Source organism: Nelumbo lutea, chromosome 3 (assembly GCF_056320005.1).
Source record: "Nelumbo lutea isolate HS-2025 chromosome 3, American lotus-T2T, whole genome shotgun sequence".
Classification (NCBI taxonomy): Eukaryota; Viridiplantae; Streptophyta; class Magnoliopsida; order Proteales; family Nelumbonaceae; genus Nelumbo; species Nelumbo lutea.
Window position 1 is genome coordinate 99838728 of NC_142686.1, and position 26343 is coordinate 99865070.

Below are 26343 nucleotides of genomic sequence, written 5' to 3' on the forward strand. Positions count from 1 at the left end.
AATCAACATAATCTGTGTCCACACATCTCACCATAAGACTGAGACCCACCTTGTATGTGATATACACAGATACACGCTATGTTGTAACGTGCTTTTGCTTCATGAGGCTAAGCAACAAGGGGTAGCCCTAGGGCTGTAAGTCGGGTCGGGTTAGGTTGGGTTGAGGCAAACCCTAGTCCAACCCTAAGTTCTTAATCCCAAACCAACCTTCAACCCAACCAACCCAATCCTAACTAAATTCCTTCAACCCTAACCCAACCCAACATTCTTCCCATCCCTTAAAACCTCATAGGATTTCTCGATTTTAGATCTTAACTCAACTTTCACTATATATATTAATCCTATTTTTCATTAGTATTTGTTTGTTGATGTTTTTTTTTTGTTCTTTTGGTACAAAATTCAGAAAAACAAGTGTTAGAAATGACTATAGTTTATTATGAGTTATGGCTTACGGTAGATCTTTCTTGTGCGACAAACAACATAGAAGAGATGAAGAATAAAATTTTCAAAAAACATAAAATAATGTTATTAAGGTTTTAGTCTTTCTGATTAGGATTAAGTGAAGTAATTATCTTAAAAGAAATACATGAAACTATGTGGTGGGGGCTATACAAATATCATGCATCTAAACAAATTAATGTATGTTATGTATTACATATAACATATATTTATATATGACATGTACTATAGAATTGGATATGGATTTGGTCGAGTTGGCTAAGGGTCAATCCTAACCCAACCCGAAATAAAGTCGGGCTCATGAATTTTAACCCTAACCCTAACCCAAACATCAACCCGACCCAACCTAGCCCAACTTTTTTGAATTGGGTTCGGGCCAACCTGGCCCAAGTTGCAACCTTAGGTAGCCCATCTCCCCCTCCCTTAACAACCCTAGTGGCAATGGGATTTGATCCCAGGTCTCTACTTTGATGAGTCAGCTACTTCTGCCAACTGAATATTATGTTGTAACGTGTTGGGATCGAAAAATGTTTTTTTTTTCCTTTTTGAACAAAGAAAGGTATGGCTTTCAAAACTGGACCAGACCAGGCGGTCGGACCGGAAAAACCGGGAACCAGTCACTCCATTTTCCCCCAAAACTGCTTTTTTCCCCAAAACCGTTGATTTTGGTCAACAAACCGCCGAATTGGCCGATTAACCGTTCGAAAGGTTTTGACCATTTTTCGAAATTTAAAATTTTTTTATGTTTTTGTTAGAACGGGCCGGCCATTCAAGTCGAACGGTCAGACCGTTCAAACTGGTAACTGGACCCCTGACCGGTTCATTCACCGATTCGTTTTTAAAAACCATGAAGAAAGGCTCTCACGCTGGCACGCTGCAATGGGTCGTCATCCTCATCTGTTTTGTCATTTTGTTTATTTCAACTGGGCGTCAGCCATTTCTGGTTTTCTTTTATTTTCATGGGCTACACAACGTGGGTATCCATCCCGTCTGGTTTAGTTTCATTTCACCTTACAAGGGAGAGAAAGAGAGATGGTATCTGTACTACTGAAGAGCTCGAATAAGAAGCTGTTATCTTCTCTTGTCGTCTTCTTTCTTTCGTTGAATTGCTTCGGAGAGTATAGATCTCAAGCGCAAGTCTTGCCAGAAGAAGAAGGTACGTCTCTCTCTAATGAAAAACTTGTCGTAGTTTCTTTTTGAGCAATTTGTCTCGATCATGATACGGTAAAGGCATGATATCACGAAAACTTTGTACCAATCAACCAGTGTTAACCAATAACTGTGCATGATATTCATCAAAACCCACATCATAGATTTTTTTCCCTTTATCTAACCGTATCAAATCGGTTGGATTGCAAATTCTTCACTGTCTGGTCAGAGATTCATGCTTGGTTGAATCGAAGGGATAGAGAGAGAAGGAATTCCACATTGATTGTTCCGTTCCAAGTTTCAATAATCTTGAAGTTCTGGTTCTCATGTCGTTACACTTTTGATTGTAAAGATCCAGCGTAGAGATAGAGCCGTTGACTTTCCACCAGAGATATAGAGAGAAGGACACTTCACAGTTCACTCACGTTTGGGCGTCTAGATGCAGTCGTCGTCATGTGTTTTGATTGGCTCAATGTGAGCCACGAGGACACAGTCACAGATGATGACTCTGATTGTCTACCTTTTTAATTTGTACTAAATGGTGATCGTCGCCCACGGGTTGTAAGGTGTGGGCCCATTTAACTAATCACGCTTTCCGGTATCAGTATTACTTATTTTTTAGGAGTGCAAGTTGGGCGGCTTGGGTGGGTGGTGTTTAAGGTCAACTCAGGTTCAACTTTAAAGGTGCAAATCTGGAGCTTGGCACTGGCCCAATCTCAGGTTATACCCAACTTTATTAACTTAGGCCCAACCTGAACTTAACCCAATACAACTTGGGTTGGGCTCAAGCTCAAGCTGGGTTAGTTGGGTTTAGATGGATTGGTCATGTTTGAAAGAATTTCTATGCATAATATTACATAGTCATCTATATAAAGTTATACATATACATACATAAATACATATGTATATATATATATATATATTTATATATATATATATTAAAATAAAGTGGTCAATAATTTTTTTTTCTTTTCTCGAATTTTTTATTTTTTTTATTTTGTTATTTTTGAAATAATCAATGAGATGTACTTTCCCAATTACATAAATAATCTCTTATGCTAAAATTTAGGGGTAATAGTATATAAGGGTAACTTTTGGGGTTTAATATCAATAAAAGTAATATATTTAAAAATTTTCAAAAATATGTTTACTTTTCAAAAATAATATCAGTAAAGGGTAAAAATAGTGTTCATCTTCTTCTTGCCATTTTTTCACCAAAGCTGTCGTCCGCCACCGCCTGCCACCACCGTCCTTTGTCACCCATCGCCGCCTTTGCCCACCTCCGCCACCTCTGCCTCTGGCCACCTCCGACAATGTTGCTGGAGATGGGTGGAGGCAGAGGTGGCAACGGTGGTGGGCAGAGGAATGACCACCACGAGGTGGATGGAGGCAGCGATGGATGGCGGCTCTAGTGAACAAATGGCAAGAAGAAGAAGATGAACAATCTTTTTGCCCTTTATTGATATTATTTTTGAAAAGTTAATTTATTTTTGAAAACTTTTTAAATATATTACTTTTATGGATACACCAAAAGTTGTCCTTATTTACTAGAAACCCTAAATATATTACTTTTATTGATATTAAACACCTAAATTGATATTAAGCAGTTGAAGCATGCGGGATGATTCACGCCGTTACCCAATTCATTTTTCGAATCCCCTCCCCTCCCCTCCTCTCCTCTCCTCTCCTCTCCTTGAGTGTCGCAGGGATTCATTCTCTTCTCCCTCTTGTCTCTCTTCATCCACCCAGTAGTGGCTTAACAAGGAGAAAGGGTGGCAGCAGCACCAAAATGAGTAACCACGCAACAAGTGTTGCTCACGTTCATTAACTCCTTCAAGTATTCTCGATGTCTTCTCAACCAGGAATATGATCTTCTCCACTAACATGGCATACCCTCTGCGAGGCATGAGGTTGCCGTTATTTCTCCTATCAGCATCCTCAAGAAAGCAACGTAGCAGTTGCAGGTGGCCATTAGCCCTCTGAAATTCGTCGCTGTATGATAGAGTCTCCTATCAGCATCGTCGTTGTATGCTTTCAACCACACCCAAAGCCATCTGTGATTCATTCCCTGAACCTTAGATAACCACACCCAAAGCCATCTGAATCTAGAAGTAAGAAATTCAAACAACCAGCCTTGAACATTTTCATTTCCTAGACCAGGAAGAAAAACAAAAACTTGAATACGACCATTATTGGTTGCCGATTGAGGGGAAGAAAAACAAAAAGTTGAAAACAACCATTACCGACTACCGGTTTCTGGTATCCAATGAGGGTTAGTTTTAATAACCAGTGATGATAGCTGCTAGCAATGGTTGTGTTTAATAACCGGTGATGATGGCTTCCGGTTGCCAGTATTCGACTAAGGTGAATCAGATCAGAAAATGGGAGGGGGTTGTCGCTGTTAACTCCCGCTGCTACTGCTGGTCCCGATCGTATTTCTGTCTGGGTTCACTGCTTGCCACTACTGTGCTTCATCTTGAACAAGGGAGTGTTCCAGATATCAACAGTGACAAAAGAGAGAACGGAAGAAGAGGGAAAGGGAGAGGAAGACAAAAGAGAAAGAGAGAAAGAAAGAGAGGATGGGAGGCTAGAGGTGGTCTGAAATGGGAGAGAATCCACCACCGTTTACACGAATCGGAGGATGCATGCGCGAACGGTGCCCTGACTGACGGTGTCTGGACTGAAGCCGAATTCTCCCGACTTTCTCCAAAATTATCTGTAATTCTTATTTATCTTCTAAATTATCTCTAATTTCTATTTATCTTCACAGTTATCTCTAATTTAGTAGAGTTTTTCTCCTAAATTATCTCTAATTCCTATTTATCCTCTCCCCTACTTTTTATTTATATTTATCTAAGAGAGTCTGGATTAAAAAATTTAAGAATTATTTAAATATTCTAACAAAATTATATAATAATTTTAAAATATTTATTAAAAACACAAATAATAAATTTAAAGTTTTAAAAAATATATTACGAAATTATGTACTAACAATTTAAATTATGTTTTTCAGATTATCAATTTAAATGTTTTTCAAATATTTAATAATATGTAATAGCTTTAAATAAATAAAATTCAAATAAAAAAAAATAAATATTTTATAGATTATTTAAATATTTATCTTAACTAGGTTTTCAATAGTTAAAATAACGGAATTATGTAATAAGTTTAAAAAAATCTTCAAATTAGAAAAATATTTATAACATAATAATGAAATTAATAATAATTTAATATATTACAAAATTAATATTGAAATTATGTAATAATAGTATAAATTATGATTTTATGAATAATTAAATTCAATAAATAATTAATATTTTAAAATTTAAATATTTTACATATTATTTAAGTATTTAAATAACTAAATATTTTAAATAAAAAATATTTAACATAACTAGATAGATTTTAAATAGTTAGAATAAAGAAATTATGTAATAAATTTTAAAAAAATCTGAAAAGTAAAAAATAATTAAAACATAATATTGAAAGTAATAATAATTTAACATTTTTACATAATCTTGTAAATAACGAATTTCACTTATATCAAGTAATAATTCGAGAAAATATCTTTCAAAAAATAATATTTATTAATAATAATTTTAAACTCTTAATCTGTATTTATTATATAATTATATATACTAAAATTAATATTTTTTGCATTTCAGTAATTATTTATTGTTTTTTGTGATAGATGTATTTTCAATGATTATGTATAAATTTATTTTTTTTTGTCATTTAACGAAAATTTTTCAATAATTATTGGAGATTAAACTACTATTATTGAATTTTTTAAATTTAATTTATTGTACTTATTGTTTTTTTGTAATTATTATAATTTTTGTATTTTTTCATTATTAATATATTTTCAATATTTATGTATTTTTTTATAAATTTTGAATAATTATTGGAGATTAAACTATTGTTATTTATTAGAGTTGAGATTATTAATTTAAGTTAAAATGATGAATGTTCATGAGTTGGTTTGATTTGGTCATAGGCTATTTGGCCAACCAAATTGACCTGGTCAGGTTGGGGAGTTGGTTAGTTGAAACCGACTGCCTTTTTTGTGAAAACCAATCCACTAAAGTTGTATCAGTTTGGGTTGATTTTTTGGTTTGGTCAATCAGTTCAAAAGATTTAAACTTAAAAATTAAATTGAATTTTTAAAATTATAGTGTAATTATTAAAAAATAAATTTAAAAATTAGATTTATGATATATAACATTTTAGACTAAGAAATATGAGAATTTTTTTACTTTTTCATATTAAAATTTATATTTAAAATATAAAATGTTAATATATATCCATGGTTAGGAAATTCGATTTTGGTTGGTTTACAAATGGCCAAAGTGAAATTGATACAACTTGGTCGAATTGGAAAATTTTTTAACCAAAGCCGACCTAAAATACTTGAAAGCCAACCAACACGGGTCGAGTTGATCAGGTTTGTTGGTTTCATCAGTTTAATGAATAAACCTAACTAAAATTAATTATTGTTATTTTTGTATTATAAAAAATTATTAAAAGTAGTATATAAAATATGAATAATTAATAGTTGTTTAAAAAGTTAAAAATATAAAACAATTGTATACTCTTATGTGATTCTACTAGGGTCATTTACTACACATCTTATAGTTTTATATATTTACTTAAACATACCTTATAGTTTTCATTTTATTAAAACATCTCATATATTTTACAATTTATTTACTTAATCAACATTGCATTAAGGAGTGCTTATTTTGCCATTAGGCCCATGATTTTTTATTCCAAAAATACCATTAACACTTTTTTTGTACATAAAACAAATTTAACTAAATATAGCCAATAGAGTGGTTGCCCGTGTTTTATAAAGGGCAGAAATGGTATTTTTATTTTTATTTTCTTTTGATTAAATTTATTTAAATGAATATTATGATCAACACTGTCATTTTCCACTGTCATCTAATGGAAGATTGATTAAATCCATTGCAAATTATAAGTGGTATTTTAGTAAAATTTTAACTATTGGGTAGATTTTAGTAAACCCATGAAACTATAAGGGGTATTTTAGTAACTGACCTTTCTATTATTTAGCATTTGCTTAATAAATCCCATGCATCGCACGGGTCCCCGCTAGTACATAATTAAAAATATATTTTTATATAAATATAATAAAATATGCATGCATTTTTTTAATGGGCTTGGTTTGGATTGGGCCCAGTTCAGGTCAAGCTTGAGCTACTTGAGTCTTCAACCCAAGTCCAACCCAAGTTTAGATCAAACCCGAATTTGCAGGCTCAGGCCCAACCTACAACCCAAAACCTTAGGCCCAATCCATATAAAAACTCAGGTCAGGTTCGGGTGGGTTCAAATTGGAATCCCACATTTGCACCCCTATTTGTTTTCATATCGTGAGGTCTGTGTGCATTCCCAAATCTAAATTTCATTTAAGTCCAAAAAAACAAGAAAAATAAAACGAAAATCGTTTAGGTCCTTTCTAAGAGAACATTTGCACCCCTATTTATTATTTCTCAACCCCTTGGAATTTTGTTATTGTTTTTTTTATTTTTCAAAAGTTATCAAATAATTAAGGGCAAATTGTTGAAACCTTTTCATAATTTCATGAACTTTACATATTCGTGCATATCTGATGAGAAAATAAAGAGGACTTGCATTCACCCAAAATGTCATTAACTGCTTTTATATTACCACTCATTACTGCATTGGTTAATTAATTTGTGCTCGCTGGGAAATTTAATGCATGCTAAATTCTTAACGATCACTGGTGATCACTCTTTACAGTGAAGGCTCTGGAGCAAATATCAGCTAAATTAAATAACAAATATTGGAGCATTAGCACGACTTCTTGCAGTAATGGGGGTTTCAACATAACCTTTGGTCCTCGTGTTCTCAGCATTGTCATCTGCAACTGTTCTATCAACAACTCCACCGTCTGCCATGTCACAAATGTGTATGTACACCCACTTCCTTCTCCTTCTACCTCTCTAGATCGAACCAAAGCGAGTTGTGCTGAAGTGGGATTCTAACTGAATCAAATGCTTCGATGGCCATGATCAGCCTGGGGTCATTATTCTCATATTTATTATCTATTTTCACTGTTACTGAATTGCAGTCGGCTGAAGGGTCTGAACCTGACTGGAGTTCTTCCTGACGAATTCGGGGATCTTCCATATTTGACAGAGATGTAAGTGATTATTTGGGCATTTCAGATATTTTCCCCTTTTTGAGAACATGGAATACTGCTTGATCATCAAAAAAAAAAAAAAAAACCGTTGGTAGATTGTGGGGCCCAATCTTCCATATTTGACTGCTGCTTGATCATCACCTAGCCCGAGGTTTGTATTTTGTGAGTCTTGTCTTGTGCATTCAGAAAACGGTATTTATGTATCTCATCTTATGATTAATGGCTTAAGAAGATTGGGTATATGTCCTACATCTGATTATCAATGGCTTGAAAAGATTGGCCAAAATTTCCCCAAGCAACAGTCTTAGATTTCGAGGTTTGCATTTCGTGAGTATCGTTTTGTGCAACCATTTACAATTAAGAAAGTCTTCTTCTTCAACAGAGATTTTAGCCGAAACTATGTCAATGGGTCCATTCCTGCGAGTTGGGCTCGGTGCCCCCTTATCACCATGTAATTTCTCATCCCTTTACTGTAGTTGCATTTCGAGTTTTATAGGTCTAGCAGAATTATTTGATAGGCTTACATGGCTGAAATCATTGTGCATTGCAGATCCCTTCTGGCAAACCGCATTAGTGGATCAATTCCAGCAGCAATTGGTAGCATTAAAACACTGGAGGAGCTGTAAGTAATGATTTAATATTCTCAAAAGATTATATCAACAAACGGCATCTATGTTTCTGATCCTAATATGGTTTTCAGGGTGTTGGAAGATAATCAGCTTGGAGGAACCCTTCCTCCAGAGCTTGGTAATTTAGGTCGGTTGAGGAGATTGTAAGGCTTCTAACCTTGTTCCCTTAGTTTTTATTTTATTGTAGTATACTTCAGTTTCCAAAAATATGCCCATTGTCTTCTTTACCGTTTAATTTCAAGTTTGGGTATATGGACCAATTTGTCCATTTCTGATATTAATGCTAATGAAAATTTTATGTTGTTATATTATCATCAGCAGCAGCTGCCTTATCACCTAATTGATTGGAAAGATAGATCCTGTCTTCCATTCTGTACTATCTAGGCCCTTGGCCTTCTTTAGTAAAGCTCTAACTCCAAGCTCAGGCCAATTCTGCCTATGAAACAAAAACTACTGGCCATTGTTTCTGCAGTTGACAGATAGAGGCCTATTTGTTGGGTCAGAGGATCATTATAAGAACCGATCAACTAAGCCTGGCTAGCCATGTTAATGGGATTTTATTATGTCATTGAATACAAAACAGGCCTAAGTAACAAGGCAACAGACAATCTTTCACGCATATGGCCCACTTGGGAGTTTCTAGACCTAGTTTTCCCCTTATGGACCAGCTTCGACAAGAAGCCCAGGAAGTTTCAGACTTGTCTCCTATCAGAGCCAATCTTCTCCAAGATCCTCTATCTCACTCGGGGTATTCTATAACTAAGAATATATTGTTCTAAAAGGGCTGGATGGTGATACCATTAACATCCAAATTCATTCCATAGCTGCTGAAACTGTTTCATGATAGCCCCTTAGGTGGGCACTCTGGCATTTTGCGGACCTATCACTGATTATCTTTCCATTTCTAGTGGCCTGCTCTGAAGAAGAAAGTCAGAGAGTATGTGGCCCCATGCCATGGACTTTATTTCTAGGCTTCCTACATCATTGGCAAGTCTTAGTAGTGGATTGATTAACTAATTCTGATTTCACTTTTTAATATAAGATACTCAATATAAAAGGCAGCCCAGTGCATGAGGCTCCCGCCAATGTTGGATCTGGGGACGGGCAGATGTACACAGCCTTACTGTTTCCAAGATTTGAACCCTGGTCACCCCTGTTGTGCCAAGGCCCGTCCTCGTAAACTATCCAATATGCATGGAATATATTAAAGTGTAAATTCAAATCTCTGAGTGTGTCTTTCCCTCTTTTCTTTTCTTTTACTGTCTAGACAGAAAAAAAAAAAAAAAAAAAAAAAAACGAGGAAGAATGAAGTCCCTCAGACTGACCCTTTTCATCCTCCAATACACCTGAAAGAAACCACTCTGGGAGGATTAAGCCCCAAAGCATCTCAGTTAGTTCTGCCTACTCTCCTGGCCGAGGAATCAACTAGATTATTGGCAGATTCCCTGATCCAGCAGGATGAGGTTCTCCTTCTTAATGCCAAGGATCTATCCTCCTGACTGAGATGTCTGCAATCCTTTGTCCTTTCCCTCTGTCTCTTATCTAGCCTACCATGATCTGAAAGTTCTCCTCTACAGAGTGGTATGTCAGGGTACAGTCTGGAATCTCTCAAAAGGTACAGTATGATGGCATGACCAGAGTTTCTGACATAAATAGCCTCTCTATAGACCTAAAGATATAACCATCATGTCTTCTGAACACCCACCAACTCCTGAAGGACTTGGACTGCCCAAAGAGAATCCTTCAAAATTGAGTTTATTAGCTCCTTGGGGCCGGAGGAAGCATAAGGTACAATCCCCTTAGCTGTAAAAGAACAAGCTACATGCTGCCATTCTTTCACCATGTTGTCTTATTGAATCCTTCAAACTCCAATTTAGTGCATCATCGCCATTAACAATTATAAAACTATTACTATGTTCTTTTTTTCTCTTTTTGCTGAGCTAATGTAGATTGCTTTCTCACTCTTCCAGTGTTGTTTCAGCAAACAAAATAACAGGCCCAATACCAGAGACATTTGGAAATCTAAGGAACTTGACAGATTTGTAAGTTGATATTACCAATTTGGGCTGCTGTTGCTTTTCAGGTTACGTTTCCCTAAATTTTGTTTCTACTCACTACATGCAGTAGGATAGATGGAAACAGTATATCTGGAAAAATACCTAACTTCATCGGGAACTGGACCAAACTTAAAAGCCTGTGAGTACCATACTTGATATTTAACTACATTGAGCGTCTCTGCATTTTGTGAGCTTATTCAAGATTGATAACAATTACTGTTATCTAAAGACACTATATCAACAACGTAACTATTTCAAACTGTTGCAGTGACATGCAAGGTACATCCTTGGAGAGCCCTTTTCCTTCTACTATCTCCCTGTTGAAAAACTTAGCTGAACTGTGAGACATCATTCCACTCTTTTGTATCTTCTATATTAAGTTTTGTGGATTTTTAGCTTCAAAGCAATGAAGATAGAATGATGGTACACATTTTCTGATATGATGCATTTCAAATTTCAGGAGGGTGACTGACTTGAATGGATCAAATATGAGTTTTCCCAACCTCCGTGGCATGAAATTCATGCATGAATTGTGAGATTAAATATGCATGGTGTAACTTCATGGCAATGTTTTGTGGTTCCTTTAACCCACAAGGTGTTTGGCTTTGGTTGTGTTCTCTAGGATACTCAGAAATTGCATGATTATAGGCCAAATCCCCAACTACATTGGAGAAGAAATGACAAACATTAAAAAGATGTAAGTTTATATGGTTGAATACCTTTCTCCAGATGCTTTGTCTTTTAACTTCATTTATATGTTGCTTTTTCTGGATGCTAAGTCTGCTGACTGCTCAGGATTCACAAAGTGATGAATTCAATCAAGGTCAATTATTTTGATGTTCTTGATTTGAATGAATTTGTAATAGGAAAATAACTTTCGAGATTGGTAGTTTGGTATAGGCAAGATCGAAGTCTGTCGAGACTTTTTGAACTTTGGAGTGTTGGGTTGGCTGAGTGAAGTTTAAGGCCAAACCCAGGCCTAATTTTAAGAGTCATTCAATCAATCTGAGTCTAGTTGAATCCAAGGTAAATCCTGAGCGTACCCCAAGCTAAAGCCTACGACAACTAGGCCCAGGCTTCAGTTTGGTCGAGCCTAAGCAGGTTGGTCAAATTTGAGGGTTTTCTTATTCATGATTTCCTACTTTATATTTTTATTACTCCATAATCCAATTTAGAATGGATAATAAACAAAAAATCCATGGAAATGTTTTTAGTTACATACTTATGCATGAAGTACATACTTTGTATGTGAGGGGGCAGGGGAATGGGTATTGTATATACATAATGTAAATACATATTGTATAAATGCATTTACATATTTTTGTTGATACATAGGGTATATATATAAGGTCAGGTGGGCTTGGGTTGTGTTAGGCCAGTCTTGGGCCATCCTATGCCCCAAACCCAATCCAACCCAAGCTGAATGAAGGCTTGAAATTCCATGCCTAGGCCCAGTCTGAAACTTGAAAATCCAAGTCCAATCCTGCAAGAGCTTGGATTTGGTCTGGCTAGGTTCAAGTGGGGCCTTTCCAAATGAATCCTACGTTTAATAACTTTCAGGGTTTAGGGAAAACCTTGAAGCTATTGAATGGTTCACTTGACACTTGGGCAAGAATTGAGCCTATTGTGATGGCTTTCAGCACAATCAAGGTTAGGTTTGCAATCCCAATATCCAAGTCATGGTTTTTTGGTTTTATTTGTCTATATCTAGTAATCCATCTATCCAGATTATTTAATGAACTGTTAAATGTTTTTGGTATTGCCCCATGCCTGATATCCATGTGCAAATTGAACTTAACTTCTTTAAGAGAAATCATCACATGGAAGAATCTATTTCATAGAAAAGGAAATTCGTTGAAGTATATTTGTTGAAGTCAATAATTTTCTGAAGACAAGATCTAGGAGGTGTTGCCTAACAGATTAACTATGGAAGTAATAACCATTATCTTTCTGCACCCAGTTAGTATTTTTTTTTCACCTTGGGATTTGCAAAGCATAAAGTGGTTGCACCCCAAGGCTTTGGTATTCCTATGATGCAGGCCCAACAAAGGCATTTTTTATGGGATTCCAATATTCCATTACCAGCAGATTTTAAATAACAGCTGGTACTACAGCCTACATCTGCCCTTTTTTCCCTTTTATTATGGAATTTCCTTGCAACTTATTTCACTAGATACTGAGTGTACTTATGGTACTTCATTGCAATGTTTTATAACCTCTGTGTATGAAATGCACTATGAACTCACTGTTTATTGAATTAATGAGACATTTCATTTTTGTATTGTTTTTGTTCTAACTTGTTTGTTTCAGAGACTTGTCCTTCAATAGATTGACTGGTGAAATTCCTACACAATTTCAGGGTTTGTCAAACCTACAATACCTGTATGTAAATTCTCTGTATAAAAGAAAAATTGATTTTCTTAATTTTCTTTCTTCTTTTGTTTGTTTAATTTATCTGTTGGTTATTGGATTTCCTTCATGATAGACTGTTTTGACACAAGGTAGACACAATCTTGTATATGGATGTAGGTATCTCACTAACAACTCACTAACTGGATTAGTGCCACCTTGGATCATGGTCTGGAATAAAATTATGTATGTACATATTATGAAAAGATTCAAATCTTACTATGTTTTCCATGCAATATTTCTATATCTGTACTTGTTTCCTATTTCCCATATATGGCTTATATTTTCTAACTAGTGTCCCTCTGGCTATTTCCTGCTGATTCCCTGTGCAATCTTCTCTTCCCCCAAAAATTCATTGCCATAATACCTGATAGATCTGTCTTGCAGAGACATTTCTTACAATAATTTTACTCTATACGCTACACAGCCCAGCTGTGAGAACCAACATCAAGTGTAAGTAGCTATCTGGATTTAATATACATTCTATTGTTACACCATTCCTTTTATGTGTAACCCCTCTTTTCATGTTGTTCGACAGGAAAGCAATTTCCAGTTATTCATCTACTTGGAACAACTTGTAAGTTATTCGTTTATTTGAAGTGTATTTAATTCACTCAAGAGACATGTTCAGGAACTAAATGAATCTAAAATCTTTTATTATAGAATCAATTGGTGCTTGAAGAAGGACCTGCCCTGCACTAGCACGCCCAAATGTTAGTAGCTTTTTCTTTCTATTAGATCATTAAGTTTTCAAAACTTGGGTGTTGAAATTAGCAATGCTACCAAGTAATTATTATTTTGTCAGCGGGATTATATATTTTTCATCTTGCATACACAGATCATTCACTGTTCATTAATTGTGGTGGCTAATTATTGGAATTTAATGGGGAAAAATATGAAGTTGACTCAGAACAAATGGGTCCATCAGACTTCCGCCAATATGGTGAAAGATGGGCATGTAGCACTACAGGAGACTACCTCTACAACGACAAAGCTAAATTCATTGCCCAAGCAAATCCTCTGCTGAACATGAGTAGTTCATCAATATACAGCACAGCTCGCCTTTCCCCTCTATCACTCAGGTACTATGGGCTCTGCTTACGTAAAGGAAATTATAAAGTGAAGCTCCATTTTGCTGAAATTATGTATACAGAAGACCAGACATTTAACAGCGTTGGTGAGCGCAGATTTGACATATCAATTCAAGTGAGTAATTGGAAGGCTGCCACAGCTAACTACTTGTTTCATTTTTCAGTGGTGATGGTCCACTGATAATTAATCATTTCAGAGAATTTAGTTCCATCTCTTTATTTATGGAAAAAAATAAAACTTTTATTTAATTTCTTGTGTTAATATTTTATACATACAAACATACACACACACACACACACACACACACACACACACACACACACACATATATATATATATATATAAATTTCTTCTATAGATTAATTTTTTTGGGACTTTTTGCTTCATCTAGGGTGAAATACGATTGAAGGACTTTAACATTGCCAAAGAGGCTAATGGCACTGGTAAAAGCATCATTAGGGAATTTGATGTCTTTGTTAATGGAAGCACATTGGAGATTCACTTGTATTGGTCAGGAAAGGGGACTACTTTTGTCCCAGAAAGAGGTGTATATGGACCCCTTATATCAGCTATTGGAGTGACACCTAGTAAGTTCATCTAGATATTTGCTGACCTGGCCCCTTCCCACTCTCAACGGCTTCATAATAAGAATCACTTTCATGCTGTAGATTTTGACCCTGATACTGGGCTATCTGTTGGAGCTATTTTTGGCATCATAGCTGCGGGGTGCATGGTTATTGTATTGATGTTGGTATTCCTTTGGATGAAAGGTTACCTGGGAGGAAAGGGCCCTGAGGACAAAGGTGAGAGAAATAAATTAAACATAATGCTTTTCATCTTTTCATTATCAAAATACATTCTATGCAATACTACAGTTCTCCTTGGCCATTACTTCTAGTTCTTTTTTTGGCAAATTCATGTTATAGGGCTTTTACTGCAAAAATAAACAAAAAATGAGCCTATCGAGATTACTGATGTGCTCTTCTTCAAACTTCTCACATGGAGAAATAAGTCTTTTTATATAATATATCTTTGAACTTAGAAATGAAAAACAAATTCCTTATTGAAATTGCAATGGAGATCATTTGTTGATTGGTTAATTCATTCATTCATTCTGAAAGAGAGAGAGAGAGAGAGAGAGAGAGAGAGAGAGAGAGAGAGAAAGATGTCGATTTGTGCAATATAAGGCTCATTATCAAGGTTTTAAAAGGCTAAAGGTGGAGGCAATGTGGTTGGGTACCAAAGAGTGAGCTTTAAGCCCTAAAGTGTCTCTCTCTCTCTCTCTCTCTCTATCTGTCTTTATATATGTGTGTGTGTGTGTGTATGTATGTGTTGAGTTGGGACAATTTCTAGTTATTGGGCCCAGTTGTTTAGTTCTTATTTTAAGTTTTAAGTTAGAAAGTTGTTGGGATTTAGGCCCATTAGCTTATGTTTTTAAGTTGTGACTGTTCAGCTACTTTAGTAGCCGCCCTACTAAAGGCATTCTTGTAATCTTTCATTCTTTTAAGTTAAGTATAAAATATAATGAGAGGCTGGCTGCCATAACTAATTCAACTCTGGTTAACATCCCACTCTTTCTTTCTTCTCTTTTCTTCTCTACTGCTGAAACTTTTCATCTTCTTCTTCTTTCTCTTCACAAGGAATTCATCTTGATTTACAAACAATGACTTCTACTTGGTATCAGAGCAAGGTTGAAGGTTCCTTGAGCTGTTTTTTTATGCAACCCTAAATCGGTCAACTATATAGTGATTTAAGAGGCTGATCAAAGATCTCAGGTAAGCCCAATTTTTGGATTTTTTGGTGAATCTGTTTTGCCCTATAGCTGGTCTAGGGTTTCTCATCAAAATCAAGAAAAACTGGAGGAAGGAGGAGAGCCCTGTTTTGGTTGGAGTCTTCAATTTTGACCTAGGAAGTGGCACCCTAATTTTTTGGGGTTCCTTGGAGTTTTCTGTAGGGGGTGGTTCAAGTCCTACCTGATCAGGAGGTTTGGAGAGAGCGGCTGCCTCTTCTGTCGTCTTGCAGAAAAGGAATCTTTTGTGGGAGGACCATATAGGGCACCAAAAGGGTGTCATTAGTTCCAAAAGTGTTTCATTTAATCTTCTTGCATATTACAATAGTTTTCTTTGCACCTTTTGAGAAGTATGGAGGGTCACGGAGTTGAAAACAAGCCCAGGAGTGAAATAGGACCAGTGGGAGGAGGTGCTGGAGACTTTTTCTGGGTCGGGTCCATTACTACAGTTAAGTTAGATGGTTCGAATTGCTTAGAATGGTCATAATCTGCAAAGATGACCATTGGTGCTCATGGGAAGTTAGGGTATATCACTGGTGAAGAAGTGAAACCCAAAACTAACAACTCCCGGTGGGTATAGAAGAACTATATGGTGATGACTTGGCTATGTAATTCCATGCTACCCCATATAAGTAAAAACTTTTTGTGTGCAAATATAACTAAGGAAATATGGGGTGGGGTTGCGGAAACCTATTCATAGAGAGAGAATATTGCTAGGACTTATCAATTGAGAAATCTGATAAATGCTACAAGGTAGGGAAATAGACCTATTGCAGTTTGCTTTTTAGTCCTTAAAACCCTGTGGTAGGAGATTGACCATTTAGAGACATTTTCTTGGGAAACCACTAAGGATGCAACTGCCTACCAGAAGCACCTAGAGAGGTGTAGGGTGTTTGAATTTCTTGCTGGCCTTAATCCCGAGTATGATATTGCAAGACAACATATTCTTTTCAGGGACAGTGTTACTCTTGCCCAGGCATATGCCTTTGTGTCAAGCAAAGAGAGTAGGAGAAATGTGATGATGAAAAATTTTGGGTTTGATCAATAAGCCATGGTTAACACTATAAGACCTAAACAAGGTGGAGACCGGGGTGGCAATGAAATCAAGAAGGAAAACAAAAAAGATTTGATCTGTGACTACTATAAGAAGCCTAAACACACAAAAGATACTTGTTAGAAGCTTCATCCACATCTTGTGTCGAATAGACTAAAAAATAAGAAGAGAAATGCTCACATGGCAGTCACTGGAGACATTCTTGCCCCTCCTACTACAGCTGCTTTGGAGTCTGTTGCAGCAGCTACAGTAAGGGACGAACTTGAGAGGTATGGGCAGTTTCTGAACCAGAGGGATACAACTAGTTCTAGTTCAGCAATAGGTGGACAACAAGGTACAGATGGTTCTAGTGGAGTACACTCTACATCCTTTGCTCACACAGGTAGTTCACATGCCATTACAAATTATGTTTCTACTTCAGGTAAGGAGGGACCTCCTTGGATAATAGATTCTGGAGCCTCAGAGCACATGACCCATAGTTCCACTATTTTTTCCTCTTATCAGATCTGTTCTGGCAAAGACAGGGTCTCCATAGCTAATGGATCTCATGTTCCCATTGCTGGGAAGGGGTTTGTCAAGATTAGTGATTCCATTTCTCTTCCCTCTGTCCTTCATGTTCCCAGGTTGAGCACTAATTTGTTATATATTAATAGTTTGATTAAGAACCTAAACTATTCAGTAATTTTTCTCCTGGTCATTGTATCTTGCAGGATCTACATTCAAAGAGGACGATTGGGAGTGGTCATGAAGTGAATGAAATCTACCTCTTGGATGTCCTTCCTCTTCATCAAAGTCAGGGTCTGTAAGTCAAATTATGCTTTAGCATAATCATTTGGGTCATTTGCCTTTTTCTTCTTTGAGTCTTTTGTTTCCAAAGCTATTTGAGTCTATTAGTTTGTCAAGTCTAGAGTGTGAAGGTTGTCAACTTGGAAAGCATTATAGACATTCCTTTAAAGCTAGTAACAAAAGATGTTCTTCTTCTTTTAATTCTATTCATTTTGATGTGTGGGGACCTTATCATTATGGGTTGTCATTGATATTTTCTCTTATTTGTGGATGATTTCTCTCGATTTTCTTGGGTTTACTTGATGAGGTCCCGAGATGAGGTACCATCCTTCGTAAGGCAATTTCATCAGATGGTGCTAACACAGTTTGGAACACGAATAAAGGTGTTCAAATCAGATAATGCCAGGGAATATTTTGAAAAGCACCTTGCTTCATATCTGTTAGAGTATGTTGTTGTCCATCAAAGCAGTTGTTCCTACTGTTCACAGCAGAATGGTGTTGCAAAAAGGAAGAATAGACACATTGTTGAGATTGCAAGAAGCATGATGATAACACCTATAGTTCTAGTTCTGTTTTGGGGTGATGCAATTCTCACAGCAGTATATTTGATCAACAGGGTGTCCTCTCGTATACTTAAATTTAGCACCCCATTCAGTCTCCTTTTTCCTGAGGAGGAGATGTTTCATATTCCTCTGAAGGTGTTTGGGTGTGTCTGCTTTGCACACATCCTTGGTCCTCACCGCTCGAAGCTTGACCCAAAGGCAAAGAAGTGTGTCTTCCTTGGATATGCAGAAAATAAAAAAGGGTACTACTGCTATGATCCAATCTCTAAGAGTTTGTATGTTACTATGGATGTCACTTTCTTTGAGTCCACATACTTTTTCTTGAAGAATCCTTCTCAGGGGGAGTGTTTTGGGGAAGTGAGTGAACGCTCTATTCCTCTTCCAGTTTTAGTCCTTGTGTCCACTCCTATGCCTGACCCTCCTGTGTCACCTACCTTACCACCTCCCTTGCGTCCTGCTTCTCAGCATTACTCACGATAGAGACTTTATAGGGAGGTTGATTCCACTGCACTAGAACTCACATCACTTCCTTTCGGTTCTTCGGAAACTCCAGATTCAGCTGACACGGATTCAGGTATTCCTCTTGATACCTCTACTGTTTCAGTTCCCATTGATTCTACTAATCCTGTTACCGATAACTTGGGCCTTCCTTTTTCCCTCAGAAAAGGGAAGAGAAAGTGTATTGCTCATTGTATTTCACAGTACTTATCCTACAATGGACTTTCTCCTTCCTATCGTGATTTTTTTTCCTCTCCTGATTCTCTGTCTATACCCAAGGGTGTTAGTGAGGCTCTTTCCAAGCCTGAGTGGAAGACAGCTATGTAGGAAGAGATGGAAGCTTTAATTAAGAATTAGACATGGAAGATTGTGGACCTACTAGAGAGCAAGTAGAATGTTGGATGTAGATGGGTTCACACAATAAAATATAAGGCAGATGGAAGTATAGAAAGGTACAAGGTCAAACTTGTTGCAAAAGGGTACACACAGACCTATGGCATTGATTACCTAGAGAACTTTGCACCAATTGCAAAGATGACCTCTGTTCGGAAACTTCTTACTCTTGTTGCCATATACTCTTGGCCCTTGTTTCAACTTGATGTGAAGAATGCTTTCCTAAATGGGGATCTACAAGAGGAAGTGTATATGGACCTTCCCGCTGGCTTCTACAGTAAGGGAAAGGTATGCAGACTTAAGAAGTCACTTTATGGCTTAAAACAATCTCCCAGAGCAAGGTTTGGCAAGTTCACGAAGACCTTGGTTGTTTTTGGCTACACTCAAACTTAATCTGATCATACCTTGTTTGTGAAGCGAAAGGGATCCTTGGTGTCAGTCCTAATTGTTTATGTGGATGATATTATTGTCACAAGGAATGACCTAAGTGAAATTGATTGTCTAAAGAAGAATCTGCACAAAGAATTTGAAATTAAGGATCTTGGAGAACTTAGATACTTCTTAGGCATTGAAGTTGCAAGATCAAAACATGGAATTTTTATCTCTCGGAGGAAGTATGTCTTGGATCTTCTTTAAGAAAAAGGGAAGCTTGGAACAAAGGCAATCAATACTCCTATTGATCAGAATCATAGAATCAATGCATCAGAAGGTGAGCCAGTAAAGGACTTTGGGAGATATCAGAGACCTGTGGGGCAGTTGCTATACTTGTGTATGACAAAACCAGACATTTCTTATGCAGTAAGTGTGGTAAGTCAATACATGCATTCTCCACGAGTCTGACATTGGGAGGCTATTGATAGGACACCCGGGCAAAGGCATATTTTTTGCTAATCATGAACAGTTGAAACTAGAGGCTTATACAGATGCAGATTGGGCAGGATGCCTTGATGACAGGAGATCTACTTTAGGAGTATGCACCCTTGTTGGGGGTAACCTTGTTTCGTGGAATAGTAAGAAACAGACAGTGGTGGCAAGATCAAGTGCTGAAGCTGAATATAGGATCATGGCACATGGAGTTTCAAAACTTTTCTAGATCTGTTCCCTATTGGGAGTAATTGGAGTATAGGCAGAAGAACCTATGATGTTGTATTGTGATAACCAAGCAACAATCAACATTGCCCATAATCCAGTAGGAAAGTTTGTCTCCCATACATTGCTTCTGATATGCAGGTTGCTGATGTTCTCACAAAAGGTGTTGCAAGGAACAAGCTGTAGCATGATCTACGCAAGTTAGGAATGTGTGACATTTACTCCCAACTTGAAGGGGAGTGTTGAGTTGGGCTGATTTCTAGTTATTGGGCCCAGTTGTTTAGTTCTTATTTTAAGTTGTTGGGATTTAGGCCCATTAGCTTATGTTTTTAAGTTGGGACTGTTCAGCTACTTTAGTAGCCACCCTACTAAGGGCATTCTTGTAATCTTTCATTCTTTTAAGTTAAGTATAAAATATAATGGGGGGTTGGATGCTAGAACTAATTCAATTCTGGTTAACATCCCACTCTTTCTTTCTTCTCTTTTCTTCTCTACTACTGAAACTCTTCATCTTCTTCTTCTTTCTCTTCATAAGGAATTCATCATGATTTACAAACAGTGATTTCTACTGTATGTATGCATTCACACACACACACACACACAATATGGGCCATAGAAGATTGAAAAGGAAATAAAATACATTCTTTTTCTGAAGGTATATCAGTAATTGTTCATGAAGTTATATTTTAACTTGTAAAAGAATTATCACTGATTTTGCAGAACTTAGATACCTTAAGCTACAGAAAGGTTATTTCAGTTTAAAACGAATCAAAGCTGCAACTGGGAAATTTGACAATGCAAATAAGATAGGTGAAGGTGGCTTTGGGCCAGTTTACAAGGTAATTCTGAATTGGGAGCTTTTATCTCAAAATCCTTCATCAATTAGTTTTTCTTGTTCATAGGGTTGATTTGTCTTGCAGCCTTGATGTCTAGTCATTTTTCTTCCACATGTTTCATGTGCTTATCTTTCTGCACAATCATCATTCAGAATTTATCTTTGTCATCCTAGGGGGTACTGTCAGATGGTACTGTAATTGCTGTCAAGCAGCTCTCCTCTAAGTCAAAGCAAGGGAACCATGAATTCATAAATGAGATAGGCATGATATCTGCTTTACAACACCCAAACCTCGTGAAGCTACTTGGATGTTGTGTTGAAGGAAACCAGCTATTACTGATATATGAATACATGGAAAATAATAGCCTTGCACGTGCTCTATTTGGTAAATCTCTTTGACCTTATTTTATCCATTAGAAGTGATTCCTCTCTGCCACTATCATAGTAGTTTCCAGTGAGTCCAGAAAAAAAGTTAAATGTTGATAATAATTGATTTATATGTAGGAAAAGAGAAACATCAACTGAACTTAGACTGGCCAACGAGGTGTAAAATTTGCTTGGGGATAGCAAGGGGTCTAGCTTATATGCATGAAGAGTCAAGGCTGAAGATTGTCCACAGAGACATAAAAGCAACAAATGTGCTTCTTGATAGGGATCTTAATGCCAAAATATCTGACTTTGGCTTAGCTAAACTTGATGAAGAGGAAAACACTCATATCAGCACCCGAGTAGCTGGAACTGTGTGAGTAGACTTTATTCCCTATTTATTTCTTCTCAGCATGTGATTGGATTTGGAATTAAAAAGAATACTAAAATCCTCTCTATATAGAGTAATAAATAATTACATTGATCATCATCCAGGTCTTTCCATACTGCTTGAAGTATACAAAATGATGTCTGCCATTTGACATTAGCTGAGGTCTTCATTTTAAGCATACATGCCATAGCATGAGCTTGATGCATAAAATCAGGATCCTTAGGAATTATGTGGAAAAGGGCTTCTGCCCAGATATAAACCTGATGTAACCTTCCTACAAGCAGGTTTCAAACAGGCAATGCAAGAGCGGTTGAGAAATAAAGAGGACACATACCAATTGTGAAGGCAAAATATGCCCTTTATAATAATAGAAGTTGATCTCTTTTTTTGGTCAAATAAAAAGAAGTTACATATTTTAAAATTGTGAATCTAATGAAGATAGACAATTGTTAGAAGAAGAGGCCACCTTGGCTGTTTGGAAAAAACAGCCTGGGCTGTTTTGGGAGCCTCTACACATGACACCTTATCTAACTCAGGTATTTATTTGTCTTTTCAACTGAAAAAAAAAATAGTGTAAATACTATTTTACCCAGTCATTATGAGACATCATTCACAGCAGTCTCACAAAACAGTTCAGGCTGTTATCTACAAACAGCGAAAGCTTTTCCATTAGAAGTTATCTATTACAAGTTGAAGGGGCTAGAAGAGAAAGGGGCAGATTGAAAGGACTTGGGTGGAAGTACTAAGAAATGATTTAAGCACCTATAATTTGACAATAGGCAACTGTGAGAGAATATAGTAAAAAAATAATGCTAATCCCATCAATAGTCCATTTGTTAAATGCTTTCATTACATCATATCTAGCATAGTTCCATTTTTATATGGCATATGCATTTGTTTTTTTATCATCAAAATTATATACTCAACATATTTTCCGGTTCTTTTTTCCCTCTGTAGAGGATATATGGCTCCTGAATATGCAATGAGGGGTTATTTGACTGGCAAGGCAGATGTTTACAGCTTTGGAGTAGTCTTGTTAGAGATTGTCAGTGGAAAAAGTAACACAAGTTTTCTGCCACAGGAGGATTTTATTCAACTTCTTGATTGGGTAAGCCAGGCATTGTTTCTGTTCATTTGTATCATAAAGCACTCTATCGTTTCCACTCAAAACCTGCTTCTTTTATTGGTTTCATGCGGCTATAGAATAGGGGGTAGCAATTCCACAAAATCCATACCCCCCCCACCCACTCCTAACTTGGTGAAGGCGGGACTTGATCCTAAGTTGGTTGGTTCAAAAAATTGCTAACTACCATCATTTTTAAGAGAAGTGCTAGTAGGGCCCCATGTGATGCACAGGAAAAGCCACTATCCAATACGATGATAGAGGGAATTAAAATTGAAGCAAAAGAGCAATCTAAGTTGTGTTTTTGTTCATAGAAATTGAAACAAAAGGAGCCTTGTGACATTTCCAATTAGGTTGTACTAGTTCAAGCCCAATCCAACTATTACTTTTTTTGGTCAGATGAGCTTTGTTAATTATTATTAATTATTAATAAAGTTAAAAATTTTATTAATATTTTGAAACTTATTAAATTTTAAGATTTGAATTTATATTTACTAATTAATTAATTTTATATTTTATTAATGTAATTTTTAGTCAAATTTATTTGAAATATTTTAAGTTGCTTTAAATTTACTCAATTTATAATTAGTTAGAATTTTTATAATTTTATTAAGTGGATTTTATTAATGTAATATGTGCTAAAGTTTTTTACTTAGTTTTGAATTTTTATTAATGAATTTATAAACTACTAATTATAATAAAATTATTTGGTACATGCAAAAGACATGTTTTAACTTACATGCCATTGTGTAGTTTCATGAATCCAAAAATAGGAAAAAAAAGAAACTTATTTTTATTAAGTCCAAATTATTTCTATAAGCATTGACTAATAATTATTTTGTTAATTATTATTAATGATAATTATTTGAGTAATAATTTCAACAGTAATATCAATAAATAAATAAATTCAACTGAATAAATTAATTTTAAAAAGTATATGTATTTATAAATAATTAGTTACTAAAAATATTAAAATAAATTGATTTTCTATTTTTTTTAATTAACCTATTCATTTAATGTTTGGGAAGCTTCCACCTTTGTTATGGTAGTGAAATGGGATGTAGGGCGATGTGGCTAAAGGCTAAGAGCCCAATGATGTGGCAAAACGAAAGGCCTTGGTAGGGTGAAGGCAAACATGTACTGAACCAGATTTGTTCTGTTTAGTTTTCTTTAATTTAAAATTAAATTTAAATTTAGTTTAAATTAATAACTTTTTTACTTTTATTAAGTTTTAATTTTTTAATAAATTGTTATTAATGAATAATTTAAATTATGATTTTATTTTATGTTAAGTTTATTATTGTTTAAAATTTTTAATAATGTTATATCTTTCTATCACAAATTAAGTATAATATTAATGTAATTAAATTTAACAAATATTATTGTTAAAATTAGAAAGTAATATCCCATTTAATTTTCTATTATGTTAATCATTTTAAATTGAAATAACTTTTTTACTTTATAATGTTAATCTATTATTTATAATTATAATAATATATTTAATTAATTATTAAGTTTTATTATTTGTCTTCTTGTATTATTTATTTTTTCTCTTATTAGAGAGATTTTAAGTATATTTTTATGTGAAAAGGAGAGTCTCTCATTGGTTGTTTAAAAAATGATATGGAATAAAAAAAATAAAAAAAGGACAAACCTTTTGTAATTAGCTGGCTATTTAAACTTTTTCTTTTTAAATGGTCTAACATTCCAAAAGAAGCTTTATGTCTTCCTAGTCTCGCAATCTAGCTTGTACATGTTTCTTGGCTTTACAGGAAATAATTGCCAATAATTTACTGTTCTTAAATATTCCTAAGAGGGAATTTCACCTCACGCACAAGTCATCTTTCTTGAACTAGTTGGGCAAATAACTGTAGTGTCATCAGTATTGATAGTGTGATGATTGAAAAGTTTTGATAAGACAAATATAAACGTGGTTTGACTGTTAATCTTTGCTCTCATGGAATTGCAGGCTTATCTTTTACAAGGGCAGGGAAATCTCATGAAGCTTGTTGATCCTGTCCTCGAATCAAACTATTCTGAAGAAGAAGCATTGAGGATGCTGAACTTGGCTCTCTTATGCACCAATCCATCTCCTTCTCTCAGGCCAACTATGTCTAGTGTGGTGAGTATTCTCGAAGGCAAAATGCCAGTACAAGCGTCACGAATGAAACCAAGCTCAGCAAATGAACGGATGAGGTTTAAGGCTTTTGAGAAGCTCTCACGCGATAGCCAATCAAACGCCTCAAGCACATCTCAAGAAAGTCAGGTCCAAAAGAGCACATTGACGTTGGATTCCTCTACGTCTCTCCATGACAGAAGATTGTAAAGACTATTAACAACGATATATGTGTTAGTTGGCTTGTGGACTCAAATCCCACAATCAGCAGTTTGGGGAACAAGGGGTCAAGGGGAATGGGGAAGTTATTAATGGTGAATAGCACCCAATACCAAGAAAAAAAAAAAAATGAGAACAAGAATTAGCTGAATGTGATGGCTATTCATTGGGCTGTGGAACCAATGATAATGTTCCAGTAATAAAATATATGGAATCTGCATTTTTACCGGGGTGGAACATTATCATTGTGAATTTGTCCACTTGTCCACTTGCAAAAATGTAACTTGTTTATTCATTTAGAGTTGAACCCAAAGTGGAATTCGACCGTTTGGAAGGTTAATTGTCCACCAAAATTGAAAACTTTTCTCTATTTCCTGCTTAATAAAAGACTCCCAACAAAATTGCTTTTGCAAAATAGAGGTTTAAGTGTGGATGGAAAATGTAGTTTTTGTGGAGATAACGAGGATGTTGAACATATTTTTAAAAATTATACAGTTGTTAAACAAATTTGGGATGCAACAAATCCCATTTTAGAGGATCCTTCAGGATTTAATCTTTCATTGGAAGATTGGTGGCTTAAAATTGGAAAGAAAATTTCAAATGGAGGAAACAATGAAAGAGAAAAGTGTGCATTCTTATTATGGTACATATGGAAAAATAGAAACAAAAATCCTTTAATAATGTGTCAACCCCTATTCAAGTGGTGATTGAAAGATCTCTATCGGTCTTTTCGGAATACTATGAAACCAATTTGAAGACTAATAGGGTGGATTCCCATAAGTCGTGCAAATATGTTGTGTGGCAAACTCCAAAAATTGGTACTATCAAAATTAACTTCGATGCGTCCTAGCTAAACAATGGGTTGTGCTTAGTCGCAGCCATAGTTAGGAACTTGATGCGTGAGGTGGTAAATTATAAGCCTTACCACTTACGTTCTATGACAATCAATTTGGTGGAAGCTTGGGCCACATGGGAGGCCCACAACTTGGCAATGAATTTCCCAAACCATTCCATCATCATTGAAGGTGACTCCTTGATCATGATTTCTTGTTTGAAATGACTCATCGACCCCCCCTAGAACCTTCGGAACATCATTGAAGAGTGTTTGGATTTGAAGAATCGAGCAAACGAAGACTTGA

At 35.7% G+C, this 26343-nt stretch overlaps 1 pseudogene across 1 annotated transcript; it reads left to right on the forward strand.

Annotated features, from left to right (window-relative positions):
• Positions 1-1460: 1460 nt before the first annotated feature.
• LOC148867141 (putative LRR receptor-like serine/threonine-protein kinase At1g53440) lies at positions 1461-25619 on the forward strand (annotated as a pseudogene). Its single transcript, XR_016108963.1, has 24 exons — positions 1461-1615; positions 7393-7561; positions 7724-7795; positions 8178-8246; positions 8346-8417; positions 8496-8567; positions 10395-10466; positions 10549-10620; positions 10750-10821; positions 10942-11013; positions 11104-11178; positions 12792-12863; positions 13011-13076; positions 13278-13343; positions 13429-13467; positions 13554-13603; positions 13729-14096; positions 14374-14569; positions 14651-14785; positions 20875-20993; positions 21164-21374; positions 21494-21731; positions 22704-22854; positions 24839-25619. The product of XR_016108963.1 is annotated as a putative LRR receptor-like serine/threonine-protein kinase At1g53440 (transcript).
• The last annotated feature ends 724 nt before the right edge of the window (positions 25620-26343 follow it).